Source organism: Kogia breviceps, chromosome 3, assembly GCF_026419965.1.
Source record: "Kogia breviceps isolate mKogBre1 chromosome 3, mKogBre1 haplotype 1, whole genome shotgun sequence".
Lineage (NCBI taxonomy): Eukaryota > Metazoa > Chordata > Mammalia > Artiodactyla > Physeteridae > Kogia > Kogia breviceps.
In genome coordinates this window covers 119621333-119636064 of record NC_081312.1, presented here as the reverse complement: position 1 = coordinate 119636064, position 14732 = coordinate 119621333, and the positions used below count along the sequence as shown (strand labels likewise).

At 47.6% G+C, this 14732-nt stretch overlaps 1 long non-coding RNA gene across 2 annotated transcripts in view; it reads left to right on the top strand.

Annotated features, from left to right (window-relative positions):
* LOC131752094 (uncharacterized) overlaps nucleotides 1-14732 on the top strand; it is a 223494-nt gene that overhangs the window by 51238 nt on the left and 157524 nt on the right. Inside the window, exon 1 of one of the 2 annotated variants that reach the window (XR_010839764.1) lies at nucleotides 10283-10371. The exons of the other annotated variant lie outside the window; for it this stretch is intronic. This is a non-coding gene — a long non-coding RNA (uncharacterized lncRNA). Of the gene's footprint in view, nucleotides 1-10282; nucleotides 10372-14732 lie in introns of those variants that run through there. 2 annotated transcript variants of the gene reach the window in all.

Sequence of the window (14732 nt, the reverse complement as noted above, 5' to 3'; positions counted from 1 at the left end):
GGGCTCTAGGTGTGTGGGCTTCAGTAGTTGTGGCTTGTGGGCTCTAGAGCACAGGCTTAGTAGTTGTGGCCCATGGACTTGCTCCGTGACATGTGGGATCTTCCCGGACCAGGACTTGAACCCGTGTCCTCTGCATTGGCAGGCGGATTCTTAACCACTGCGCCACCAGGAAGCCCTCAGGTGATTTTTAAATGAGCATGGAAATAAACAGGGTCTTTATTCCTGGAGACTTAGAGATCAGGGGAGAGAAGATCCAAAGAGTCTGAGGTCAGAAACAATAGAAATGAAGAAGGACGTGAGAGCTCTCAAAGCAAGGATGGCCCTCCCCTGGCTGCGGTCCCTGGCGTCACCATCCACATGGTCACCCAGCTAAAGCCTTGGCATCAGCATCAACCCTTCTCTTTCCCCTGCTTCCCATGCTTGGCTTGTCATTGAGGCCAGTTGATTCTCCTTCTGACACACTTCTCCCGTCTGTCTTCTTTTCTCCATCTCTCTGCCACTTCGGTGTGGTAGCCCGACATGCGGGGAGAGTGAGGTCTTATCTGGCCATTGCATGGCCGGAAGAAAGGCAAAGAAAAGAGCCTTTTTTGGACATCTACTTGATGTCTTGCACTAAGCTAAGTAGTTTATCTTTGACTTTCATAACATTCCTGGGAGGTAAGTGGGTACTACCCCATTAGCAGATGAAGAAACTGAACCTCGGAGGTACTCATGAACTGTGTTGTTTCCCCTGCTTTGAAGGTGCCTTTGAATTTGAACCTAGGGACAGATGAGGACTGGTGGCAGTCTGTTTCTGGGAGGTGACCAGGCAAGTTCTCAGGCTTGAGGGATTGCAACGTGCCCCAAAGCTCAGCTGCTTAGAGACAGGGCTTGTGCACAGAATTTAACGGGCAGGTTCTCCAGAGCCAGCTGGATACAGCCTTTCAGGAGATCTGGAAGGTCCTTGAAGGGAGGTTTTGTTTCTCTGGGCAGCTCTGGGTGTATTTTCACCCAGTGGGCCCCAGAGAGGAGACTAGAGCAAACTATTTTTTGTCCTGCCTGCTTGTGAAATGGAGAATATTTTTAGCAGATTTGAAAGCTTTGGAGACAAATCCCATTACTGAGGGCCCAGCTCATAGCAGGCACTCAATAAACCTTTGTTGAATGTTGCTGAATGTTACTCATTGGCACAAATGATCCGTGGTGAATGTGCACATTAGGGCATTTGATGAAGATGTCAGCCAGCCTGACAGTAAAAAGTAATCTTTATGATGTCATAAAAAGGAACATGGACAATAGCTAGAATGTCATCGGTGAGCGCAATAAATATTTCCCTGAAGCTCCTTTGCCCATCAGGAAACCGCATTACATGCACTTTCAAAACCAGTGGCTCGTTTCAACGTTGTGTAAAATGCCATTCTTTTAATGGGAAATGACAGGGTTTGCAATTAACCAAAGTGCACAATAATCATGTCCACCTTGATTGATTTATGGGGCATGGAGTTTGCTTTAGAGAGTTACAGGAGGGATAGTGAGTGAGCAGGATTTTCAGCGCCGCCCAACACAGTCACTTTGGCTTCAGGATACTGTTCCCTCCGTGGATTAAAAAACAAATGCATCTACGATGGATGATGAGGTTGCTTTATTCAGCCAGCCAGCCAGCGCTTGCTGAGCACTTGCTGTATGCCAGGCATGGTCCTAGGGATGCAGAGTTGAGAGGTCAGAGGTTCTACTCCCACGGGACTCACAGCCTAGTGGCAGCCAAGGGTGAGAAAATGGCATATGGGCGGTGAGGGAGTCACTAGGGAGTTGTGCCCAGGTCACTAGGAGAGGACAGGGAGGGAACAGCAAAATGTGACTTGGATGGGTAAGGAGACATTCAGGAAAACTGAAGGGATTATTGAGGGGTGATGCAGGGAGCAAGGTGAGGGGGCCCCCTGGGCCCAAGCAAGGGCATGGACTTGATGGAGGACTGGGAATGTGGGTGGCGGCTGGAGGAATGATGGGGGTGCTGAGGCTGGGCAGGTTGCCACGGGCTGGTGCAGGGTGTCTCTGCCTGTCAAGGAGCCTGCACATTACCCTACCCCCTGCCTGATGGGGAAATCAAGTTGTAACTCTCTAACTTGGAGCCTGATCCTTGCTGGGCTGCCCTAGTGCATAGAAAGGTTTTCCTCACTTGGAACTGAGATCTGTCTCCCTGAGGCTGGAAATCAATGACCTTTGCTCTGGCACCTGCAAGATCCCAGAGTAAGCCTATCTTTTCGTCAGGTATTATTATGATTATTTATAGTTTATATTTTTATGAAGCTGACTGTTACAAAGGCTACCTCTTTAGATATGTGAGGATAAGCATCCTCTAAATCTTCTCAAGGTCCAATATCACAGTCTCCTTGAAACTTTCCCTAAATGGCAAACTTCTTTCCACACAATCCACAGTGTCATTTTCAATCTTAAAATTTTTTTCCGTTTATAAAAGTGATATATGCTTGCTGTAGAAAATTAGGAAAACACAGACGATGAAAAGAGGACAAATAGAACCAGTTTGTTGGGCACTTCTTTCAGCCAGACTTTCTCTGGATTGCTGCCCCTGCTGGTTCTGGGGCACTCAGGTTCCTCTGAGTGATTAAACGCAGCCCAGTTTAACTCTTGGATCTCAGATGCGGTATCAATCTTGTCTCCTTGCCTCCCTCTGCACAGGCTCAATCCGGGACCTCTGTGTTCTTGTGTCTCTCCTCCCCTCCCTTTCAAGTGCCCTGGGATGGGGAGCAAGGAGGGAAAAGTGACTTTCCTTTATTTACCTGGACTGCTCTGGGCTCCCATTCTAACTGGTTGTTGGCGCTCCCTCTGTGGCAGGCACGAGAATGTTGGTGATTTTGTGGAGAAAGAAGAGGAGATACTTGGGGGAAACTGTGGAGCTCCCCCTGGCACTCTTCCCAGATGCAGGAGACAAAGTTCTTTGTATCCCTCTGTCAAGTCACCCGCAAACTCAGCTCTGTCCTCTTGCTGGGCGGTGGGGTGGGTGATCCTCTCTCAGTGGGCTGCCTTTCTGGGTAAGGTACCAACCCCCGCCACCCTTGTGCAGGTATCATTTGGCGCCCAGGAAGCCTAGGCATCCTTATTGGGGCACATGGCTGGAGTGTGTGGAATCTGCGTGTCTCCCCAGAAACTGTCATTGTCTTTTGTTGTGCTGTTGAATTCAGCGTGCTAATATCTAATTGGGATTTCATTAGAAGCTTTGTATCTTTATTTATTATTGAAATGAATTTATTCACTTTTCTGCTATATCCTTTTTTAGGTTTTATTCTTAATGCTATGCTAGATTTGTAAAATAAGTTAGAGAGTAGTCCTTCTTTTTCTGTACTTTGGAACAGTTTACATAATGTGAGAATTATCTGTTCCATGAACATTTGAAAGAACATGCTGTGACAACAGTCTGACCCCAAAACCTTTTTTGGGGAGGGAGTTTTTTGAAACTTGTTTGCTTCCTTCCATGCTTGCTGGTCATTGCAAAATTTTTTTCACTTCTCTTTGAGACAAATTTAGTAATTTGTGTTTTCCCAGAAAATGATACATTTCATTGAGACTTTGAAATATAGTAGCATGAAGTTGTACCACCTTATTCTCTTATAGTCAAAAAAACCCCTACATGTCTGTTCTTATGTCTTGTTTTTCATTCCTATATATTTTCTGTGATCTCTCTCTCTTTTTTTTGGTATTAGGATTTTCACAGGTTTTTCTACCCAAATGGCAAGTTTGTAGAACCCGGTCTTGGAATTACTGATCATTTCTACTAGTGGTTAATTTTTTTGTGTTCTGCTTTATCTTTATCCTGCCTTCTCATTTACTATCCTTGGGCTTAAAAATTCTCAAGTTGAATGTGTATTTAGTATTTTTAAAAAATAATACAAATGTTTAAATCTATGACTTTATTCTCAGACTACAACCTGGTCCCTTTCTTTTAGTCCCCCAGCTTTCAGCCACAAAGTATACACCATCTTGCTAATTTTTCCCACACTCAGAAGAGCCCACTTTCCTCTTCCCTATTGGCAGCCCCTCCTTAGTGATTTCTGCTGCAGCAAATCCACCTCTCATGAATGACCTGCTTGCTTTGGAGTGGCTGCTACTGCACTTGGTGACCTTGGGCACACTTCAGGTGTGTTTGCTTCCTTTACACCTCCTGTAGGCTCCTCCTGCAACGAGCATGCCTTTGACTGTCCTGATTTCTCCTGGGACTCTTGGTGGAACTCAATTGCCATAAGGTGGCACAAATTTTAGAACATTCCACCGTGAGATGGAAATGGCACCCAATTAAAGGCCAAGCTTGGCCTAGAGACTTCAGCCATCCTGAAGAGGTGGCTGTCTACACATTAGCCTGAAACACAGCCTCACCTACTGCTTGACCCAAACTGATGCTCTGTGGAGGGTCTTCTTATAACACTGACAGGAGAGCACGGGTGAAACAGCCAGTCCAGAGATGGGAAAATCCCCTGGAATGTCCCACCCACTCAGCTGTAATGGTGCTAAGTAGCTGATGACCCGTGGCAGAGGAAATTCTGCCCAATGCGCTGACTTCGGGTCAGGGCCCTGGCCATAAGATACACTGACCCCAAATTTACTGAAATAATCTACATGCTCAGGCCCCCAGACACCCAGTACTGGAACACTAAGATCATATTCACAGGAGATACTTTCCTATGGAATTGAATCCAAGGAGCTGATCGTGAACTTGATCTTTGTTACCCATGTACACGTCCATATGAAGCAATCATACCTAAAGGGAAGCAACCCATCAGCAAGCGAGGCTATCATCTCTACTCCAGGCCTGGATCTGTGCTTGAATCCACTTCAGGCATGGGGCTGGAATGCTGAAGGGGAAGGCCACCGTTCCCTGCAAAGTGGCTATATGCCACTGTGCCAGTGTCTCCAGAGACAACTTCCACAGGGCCTGCTGGTCTGACTGGCTTCGGCCAATTATTGATTCATTGTGCACAGCCTTGCCCTGCCGCCTGGCTGGGCTCCTGGACAGCGGCGAGGCAGGGCTGGGGCTCAGGGAGAACACGGGGAGTGACCCTGTATACTCTTCTCCTTTCTTTCGAGCAGGACACTTTTAAAGAGGAGCCATACTCTCCTCTCTCTTTGTACCTTCTTTGCTCTCAGCAGGTGGATGGAAATTTGTATGATGTCATCTGATGGTTTATACAGCTCAGTTGGAGGACACCTGAACAGACATGAACTTGGACCCTGATTTTGCCTTGGGTAGTTCTACAGCCCTCTCCTCTGCCTTAAAATCACTTATGATGACCAATGGTGGCATCTGTATCCCTCTTAAAGCCATCTCTTGGGAGAAAGGAGGGACCATCTGGCTCATCCCCAAAGGGTGGTGGAGAGAGACCTCAGTTGGAAAGGTGTGAGCATATCTGTCCTGGGCGAGCAGGATATGTGAGTGACTCTCCTTTATTCAAGCATAGATATGCACCACCTGAAATGGCTTTCCATGACCGTCCCAGTCAGGGACTCAGTGCCAACTGCTCATGGTGGTGGGTATGTCCACTTTCTATCTGATGTATCTGAAGGGAACCTGTGGACACCTTGCCCCAGCAATGCTAAGAAAACCACTCATCCTGGTGTCAGCCAAAGCCTGTGGAGGAACTTGCAGTTAACAAGCCTCTAAGAACAGTATGGAGGTTCCTTAAAAAACTAAAAACAGAACTACCATACGACCCAGCAATCCTGCTACTGAGCATATACCCTGAGAAAACCATAACTCAAAAAGAGTCATGTACCAAAATGTTCATTGCAGCTCTATGTACAATAACCAGGACATGGAAGCAACCCAAGTGTCCATCGACAGAGGAATGGATAAAGAAGATGTGGCACATATATACAGTGGAATATTTCTCAGCCATAAAAAGAAACGAAACTGAGTTATTTGTAGTGAGGTGGATGGACCTAGAGACTGTCATACTGAGTGAAGTTAAGTCCGAAAGAGAAAAATAAATACCGTATGCTAATACATATATATGGAATCTAAAAAACCAAAAATGGTTCTGAAGAACCTAGAGGCAGGACAGGAATAAAGACGCAGGCTTAGAGAATGGACATGAAGACATGCGGAGGGGGAAGGGTAAGCTGGGACAAAGTGAGAGAGTGGCATGGACATATATACACTACCAAATGTAAAGTAGATAGCTAGTGGAGAGCAGCCGCATAGAACAGGGAGATCAGCTTGGTGCTTTGTGTCCACCTAGAGGGGCGGGATAGGGAAGGTGGGAGGGAGACGCAAGAGGGAGGAGATATGGGGATATATGTGTACGTACAGCTGATTCACTTTGTTATACAGCAGAAACTAACACAACATTGTAAAGCAATTACTCTCCAATAAAGATGTTAAAAAAAAAAAAAAAGCCTCCAAGAGCCCGGGAGTGCACTGAGGGGGGACAAATCTGTGGAGGCTCCTTTCCTCCTCCCTTTTGGCAGTGTTGCATCGAGCTGTCTTAACGGGTCTGAGTTAGATCAGTGGCAGAACCGCTGGTGTCAGCCTCTGAATTTTGGGTACTGCCCTCTTTCTCCTGGTGAAGGAGCTTCTCTTGTTACAGAGTTGCATGTCTATAGCTGCCCCATAAGCCTATAAATAGGTGGAGCTTAGTGGGGACTGGTTTCTCTCTCCTGAAGCTTTGGCATGCAGTCCATCCACGCCTGACCTAAGCTGGGGACAAGAGTGTGTGGGATCCCACAATCACTGCCATGTGCTCCTGTTTTCCCCAAAGGACCTCAATTTTCTATCTGCAGGACATGGCACTAGTGTGCATGTCCTTTGCATGACAGTGCTATAATTGTTGCTGCCACCTTCTCAGACCAATCCTAGTCTAGATACTGCCCTTTCGTGACTGTGAGTGGGTATAATATATCTGGAGGGGGTATATAATCTATCATAGCAACAGCTAATAATTACTGATTGTTACTACAGGCTGGTCACTCTGCTAAGAGCTTTATATATATTAACTCACTTAGGGAGAGAAATACAATGATTTCTTCTTTTCTACTCATTTCTCTTTTTTCCCCCAGAAAAGGAAACAGAGGCACAGAGAGGTTAAGAATGTATCCAAAGTCACACAGCTATAAGTGGTGAGTCCAGGATTCAAGTTTGGGCCATCTGCCTCCAGAGCCTGGGCCATTAAAATCATCTGTGTTGATGACTTGCAAGTGGGCCGGAGCGGGTATTTGGGGGCTGAAAATAAAAAGTATTCTGGTCATCTCTGAAAACAGCACCCCTCTGTCCAAGATAGTTGCATTATTTTCTGACCCCCAAGAAGGATCTCCTTACTTCCTTTTAATCCACATATTTGCTTCTCACTCAGAACATAGCCTTTTGCCTACCACTGACTGTGCCCCAAAATACACTGTATAGGTCTTATATCTAAGATCATTTCTTCCAAGATTTTAGCAGCAGGTCAGCTACGAGGTCCAAACTTTCAGGGGTGCTAGAGTTTCTGGGATTTTGTTTGTAGGCTTGCTTTGCTGTGTGTTCCTAGATTCCCAAGCGGGAAGTGGGGTGGGAGCAGCTGTGGTCCATCCCCGAGGCTGCCCAGGTGTGGGCTCCATCACCCACAGTCCTTGCAGCTTGGCTCTGGCTGCCCCCAAACACTGCAGCCCCTGAGATATGGAAGGAGAAGCTGACCATGTGAGGTGTGGGCTGTGACAGCTGCACTAGAGGTCCCGGGAGCCCGAGCAGGGTGGGAGGTGACCCTAGCACCGACAGTCGAGGCGGTGCTATCCTCATTACCTGGTCATGACCAAGGCAGCAGCTGGTTGTCTGGAGTCTTTTCTGGAAGCTCAGATCTGGGTCTGCTCCTCCAGCCCTGCCATCAGTTTCATAAGGACCTAATTCCCTTTCTGTGTAAACTAGGTAGAGTGTTCCATGTTATCTGCAACTTGTTGCTGTAACTTTGTGAGCATTTTTTTTTTTTTTTAACACAGTTGGTTTAGATCGAGCCCACTATAAACTAAAACCCTCAGATTTCTTTTCCCATTAATTTTCTTGGGCATCCTCCATCTGGGTGCGTGGGAGCAACTAAACTTATCTGCATTGGGCCTAGCAACCCAGCCAGTGAGGTCCTTTGAATGCTTGTCTCTGTGGGAAGCCTGCCACCGAGAACTGCACTGTTCCCACTGGCAAAACCTTGTACTGTGGCTGCAGGATGCTGTCTCCAACTGGGTTTCTGCCAAGGATTGTCTTGGCTTGTTCTCTGCTCCTGGGAAGCTCTTCGGTGCATCTACCTTTCTCTCTGTCTCTTGGGTGACCCCGGGGTTGCTGACTCTGGCCTCCCTCCCCTCCCCTGGGGGTAGGCATCTCCATTTTTCCAGAGGCTGCCCTGCAGAGTCTTGTACATGCTTTGTGGGTGGGACCATAGGTATAGTCTGGGTACATCTTCCCTCAAGAACTCCCTTTAGGAAGATTTCTTTTCTAATACCCAGACCTCCCAGTGGAGTGTGTGAAGTTTTACTGTTGTTGTATAGTTTTTCAAATGGCAACTTATGACCCTTTAATAGGATATAAAATTGATTTTGAGGTCTGGACGAACATCAAGTATATAGAATCAAAGTTCATTATAAACAGGAAGGATAAGTAGTGTCTTGAGCATCTATTGTTAGTTGTAGGTGTGTACATATGGGTAGCAATCAGGGGTCCACAAGAGAAACAAAACCAGTAGAAGATATGTATATCTATCTATCTGTGTATACGCATTCATATCTGTGTCTGTATATAAATACATATCTGTATATATCTATATATTTATATCTATATATATAGAGAGATTGACTTTGAGGAATTGGTTTAGGTAATTGTGGGGTCTGCCTAGGCAGTTCTTTTTTTAAAAATAAATTTATTTATTCATTTTTGGCTGCGTTGGGTCTTTGTTGCTGCACGCGGGCTTCCTCTAGTTGAGGTGAGCAGGGGCTACTCTTCATTGTTGCGTGCAGGCTTCTCACTGCTGTGGCTTCTCTTGTTGCGGAGAACGGGCTCTAGGCCGGCAGGCTTCAGTAGTTGTGGCTCGCGGGCTCTAGAGAGCAGGCTCAGTAGTTGTGGCGCACGGGCTTCATTGCTCCACGGCAAGTGGGATCTTCCCAGACCAGGGATTGAACCCGTATCCTCTGCATTGGCAGGCGGATTCTTAACCACTGCGCCACCAGGGAAGTCCCCTTGGCAGTTCTTAAATCCATAGGGCAGGCCAGCAGGAGGAGCAGTCTGGACCTCTCAGTCACAAGTTGAAGTTTCTGTACACAGGTGGGTTTTCTTCTACTTTAGGGAAGCCTCAGCTTTGCCCTCAAGACCTTTCAACTGATGGAACCAGACCACTCAGATTATCTATGATAATCTTCCTTATTTAAAGACATATATCATATGATATCACTTATATGTGGAATCTTAAAAAAATGATGCAAATGAACTTATATACAAAACAGAGATAGGCCCACAGACATAGGAAAAAAACCTTACGGTTACCAAAGGGGAAAGGGGGGGAGGGATGTATTAGGAGTTTGGGATTAAGAAATACACATGACTATATATAAAATAGATAACCAACAAGGACTTGCTGTATAGCACAGGCAACTATACTCAATATTTTGTAATAATCTATAAGGGAAAAGAATCTGAAAAAGAATATATACATATATACATATATATACATACATAATATATATTATATATAAATATATATTTATATATAATATATAATTTATATATATAAAACTGAATCACTTTGCTGTACACCTGAAACTAACACATTGTAAATCAACTATACTTCAATTAAAAAATAAAATGGAAAAAAAGGACAAAAATAAAGTAAACTGATGACAGAGTTTAATCCCATCTCCAGGAACCCCTCACAAGGACACCTAGCTTGTGTTTGAATCCCTGGGGACTGTAGCCTGGCCAAGCTGATGCATAAAACTATCAGAATAAGTGTGTGTGTATACTGGATGGTGATTAAAAAGGAATTTCTTACTGTAAAATATAATTTGAAAAACTCAGGGGAAATAAATTAGCCCTCCTGCCCTCTTTTTTGCGGGTAGATGCATTCAGACCCATCCCCTTTCTTCAGTCACACCCTGTAGGCTTTTCAGGACTGAGGGGTGAAGTGGGCAGGCAGGTGTTTAGTTGTGTCTGATGTTTCACCTTCCTCCAATGGCATGGGGTCAGCCATGTGGAGCAAAGGTAAGTGACACCCCGGGGCACTGGCTCCCGGGATCGCGGGCAAACCCGGAACTAGGGACAAACCCGGAACTAGGGACGAACCCGGAACTAGGGACCGCTCACAGCCGGGCTCTGGGAATGAGCCTCACTATCGTCGGAGGACAGAGGAAGAATCTGTTTCCTGTGCCTTCAGGGTGAGTCCTAAGAGCCCAAGATTCACCTCCTTGTAAGAGGAAGTGGTGGGAAGTCCCAGAGTGGAGAAGCTTGCAGGCACGCAAAACTCCCCAACCCTGATATGTCAGAAAACGTCTAAGGAGGCGATTCGAGAAGGATATGAGAGTGTTGCTTCTCCTTTATACAGTTTCTCATCCCTCCTGCAGTTCAGCTCTCCCAGGTTTTTTGTTTGTTTGTTTTGTTTTTCGGTACGCGGTCTTCTCACTGTTGTGGCCTCTCCCGTTGCGGAGCACAGGCTCCGGACGCGCAGGCCCAGCGGCCATGGCTCACGGGCCCAGCCGCTCCGCGGCGTGTGGGATCCTCCCGGACCGGGGCACAAACCCGTGTCCCCTGCATCAGCAGGCGGACTCTCAATCACTGCGCCACCAGGGAAGCCCTCCCGGGTTGTTTTATAAAGGAACAGCTGACTCATATTTCCCAAGCAGAAGATACTGGTGAGGAAGGAATATATGACATCATGGATAAACAGAGAAGTCCTTAATTTTTAATGTATATAATAGTGTTGCAGGAAGGAGGAGCCCTTCTAGGGCCCAAGAATGGGCTCTTGTCTAACACTTGGAAATGAATTGTCCCAGGAGACACACCTGCTGACCAAAAAAAGAGACTTTATTGGGAAGGGGAGCCTGGGCAGAGAGCAGCAGGGTAAGGGAACCCAGGAGAACTGCTCTGGCACGTGGCTCACAGTCTCAGGTTTTAGGGTGATGGAGTTAGTTTCCGGGTTGTCTCTGGCCAATCATTCTGACTTCCTGGTGGCACGTGCATTGGCTCGGCCAAGATGGATTCCAGCGAGAAGGATTCTGGGAGGTTGGTAGGACATATGGACTGGCGTTTCCTTTCTCCTTTTGACCTTTCCCTAATTCTTCCGGTTGATGGTAGCTTGTTAGCTCTGCGTTCCTTACCAGGAACTCCTGTTGTAAGATAACTCATGCAAGTGGTTACTATCTTGCCTGGCTAGGGCAAGCAGTTTTGGTCAGTGGTTCCCCTAACAATAGTAGAGCATCATAAGTGGGATCTTATTTAAATTGTGTGTGTCTTCCTTAGGGAGCAATTCAGTCGCTCCACGAGTAAGCCAGGTGGCCTGCAGGGAACTGGGCTATGAAGCTAAGATGAATGCCTACGAGGAGACAGAAGGGGGCATGGAATCTCAACACAGTGAGAGTTCTGAGTGGCGAGCACACACGGTGGGGCAGGGAGGGCATGAAATGGTGAGTGCCAATGATGTGCCAGGCATTGTAGTTGGCACTGGGGATTGGGTAGCAAGCAGGACAGAGATTGAGCTGGGATCTAGGTGGTGAGGTTAGTATCATAACAGATGTTAACCAGTCACCCCAAGGCCAATCCTTGGCCCTGCCATGGGCACACTGCCATGAGGTCCTGCTTCAAGTTTAGTTTCAGGTTTCCTGTAGAATTGCTGTTCTGGAGGGGCCTACTGGTACCCTCCCCCCACCAGCCACTAGCCTGAATAGGATCTTACTTGAGAAAGTGACATTCCCCAAGTAACGTCACTGCATTAGAGAAATTCCTCTCTGACAGTCAATTCCCTGTGACCAACAGATTCGATGATTGAAGTTTGTGTGAACCATTCTGTTTGGTTTTAGGAGCACACACGATAGTTTCCTTCTTTGTCCCTCCAAAGAGCTTTCTTGGCCCCTTGCATCTGAATACGTATTAGATCTTGCTCCTCCATCCCCCGCCCTCCCTAACTGTCCTATTTATAACTTTCAGCTGTTGGCAGGTCTGCAGTGCTGGGCCTTCTGGGAGACATAGGCAGAGCAAGATGCCTGTGGGTTGTCTGGGAACACGGGTCGGGGTGATGTATACACCCAGGCCAGTCTTTTCTTTGAGAATTTATAGGGAAGACTTGGCTTCGAGAACCAGGGGTTTTGTGATGGAACAGTCCTGTGCCTGGAGCACAGCGAGGTGGGGTGGGGGGCGTATCCCACTTAGGCCGGAACTGGCTAAAACCAGCTTTTGGACTCACAAATTAGTGAATAACTCTCTAGCAAAAATTAGAAATAGCGGTTTCAGTTACAAGTTGTCTTAGCTCAATAATTTTTTTTTTTTTTAAACAGAAAGTGAGATGTTTGGGATAAAATTTAAATAAGGGTTTTGGGCAGAGAGTGTTTTCTGGACCAAAGATGCAAATTTTGGTTTTGACCCAACCAAAGAAGTTGGGTCACTTTGTGACGTGTAAACGGGTCTGGTGAGAAATGTGCCAGGAGGAGGTTAGTGGAGGTGGAGACTCATGGATGCTTGGGCTGCCTTTAGGTAGAAATCATCCATGCTAGGCCGGCGGCGATAAGTGTAAATGTAAATAATTCCAGATTGACCTCTGATTTCTTTGCTGGGGTTCGGAAAGCTACACTTCCCTAAGGCTTTACCTGCTCATTGTCAAGGAAATAAACACCATTTGGGAACTTGCTTCCCCAAATCTGATTTTCCTCCTTCTGAGAAGCTGCTGGTGAAGTTCTTGTTTTTAACTCTTTCACCCACAATTCTATCCATCAGTTCAGTTTGGATCATGAGTCTTTTTCTGTGAATGGAAAGATCCAGCTGGAGCATCATCATCATATTTTCTCCAGAGTTTTTTTTTTTTTTTTTTAATTTTATCTTTTAAGTTGCTCTTCCTGGGATTTATGCCCCTTTAGTTTTTTCACTTCACGAAGGCTCAGATTAGAAAATGTGTTTCCGATGCTCAATATCTTGGCCTGTGATGGGCCCATAGGGAGGACTGCTTCACCTAAATTTGTCTTGGGCTTTAACACCTCAAACGTGTTGTAGTCCAAGTCAGCAGAGCTCCAAAGCTCCAGGCTGGGGCAGTGGGGTGTGGAGCATTGCTAACTTATCAGATGAACCCGGGCACTCAGAGCAGCCCTGGCTCATGGATGGACTCAGACAAAGTGACTGAGGTCAAAATATTGTATCCCCAAAGCCATGTGGAGTTGCATCTGTGTAAACTGGAAGGGGAGAAGTGGTCCATCTTTGTCTCAGATCATGTAGAGTCCTTGCTGTGAACAAGACAAGCATTTATTGCTGCCTCTTCAGTGTTCTTTCTTCATATGGCTGGTTAAGATTTCAACCTGGAGAGTCACTTATTTGTTTGTTTGTTTTATTGAAATATAATTGATTTACAATTTCAGTTAGTTTTAGGTGTACAACAAAGTGATTCAGTTTGAGAGACGGCTTAAAGATGGCGGAAGAGTAAGACGCGGAGATCTCCTTCCTCCTCACAGAGACATCGGAAATGCATCTACACGTGGAGCTTCTCCTATAGAGCACCCACCGAACGCTGGCAGAAGACCTCAGACCTCCAAAAAGGCAAGAAACTCCCCACATATCCGGGTAGGGCAAAAGAAAAAAGAATAAACAGGGACAAAAGAATAGGGACGGGACCTACGCCAGTGGGAGGGAGCCGTGAAGGAGGAAAGACTCCCACACACTAGAGGCCCCTTCGCGGGCGGAGACTGCGGGCGCCGGAGGGGGAAGCTCCGGAGCCGCGGAGGAGAGCGCAGCCACAGGTTGCGGAGGGCAAAGCGGAGAGATTCCCGCAGAGGATCGGGGCCGACCGGCACTCACCAGTCCGAGAGGCTTCTCTGCTCGCCTGCCGGGGCGGGCGGGGCCGGGAGCTGAGGCTCGGGCTTCAGTCGGATCCCAGGGAAAGGTCTGGAATTGGCAGAGTGAAGACAGCTTGAAGGGGGCTAGTGTGCCACGGCTGGCCGGGAGGGAGTTCGGGAGAAGTCTGGAGCTGCCGAAGAGGCAAGAGACCTTTTCCTCCCTCTTTGCTGCCTGGGCGCGAGTAGAGGGGATTAAGTGCGCCGCTTGAAGGAGCCCCAGGGGCGGGCGCGGAGCTGCCGAAGAGACAAGAGACTTTTTCTTGCCTCTTTGCTTCCTCGGGTGTGAGGTGAGGGGATTAAGAGCACCGTGTAGAGGAACTCCAGAAACGGGCGCGAGCCGCGTCTGTCGGCACGGACAGTAGAGACGGGTGTCGGACGCTAAGGTTGCTGCTGCCACCACCAAGAGGCCTGTGTGCGAGCGCAGGTCACTCTCCACACCGGCCCTCCCGGGAGCCCGTGCGGCCCGCCACTGCCGGGGTCCCGGGATCCAGGGACAGCTTCCCCGGGAGAACGCACGGCGCGCCTTGGGCCTGTGCAGCGTCACGCCGGCCTCTGCCGCTGCGGACTCGCCCCGCCCCCGTGCCACTCCCTCCCCCCAGCCTGAGTGAGCTGGAGCCCCCGAATCAACTGCTCCTTTAACATCGTCCTGTCTGAGCGAAGGGCAGTCGCACTCGGACAACCTACACGCAGAGGCGGGACCAAGTCCA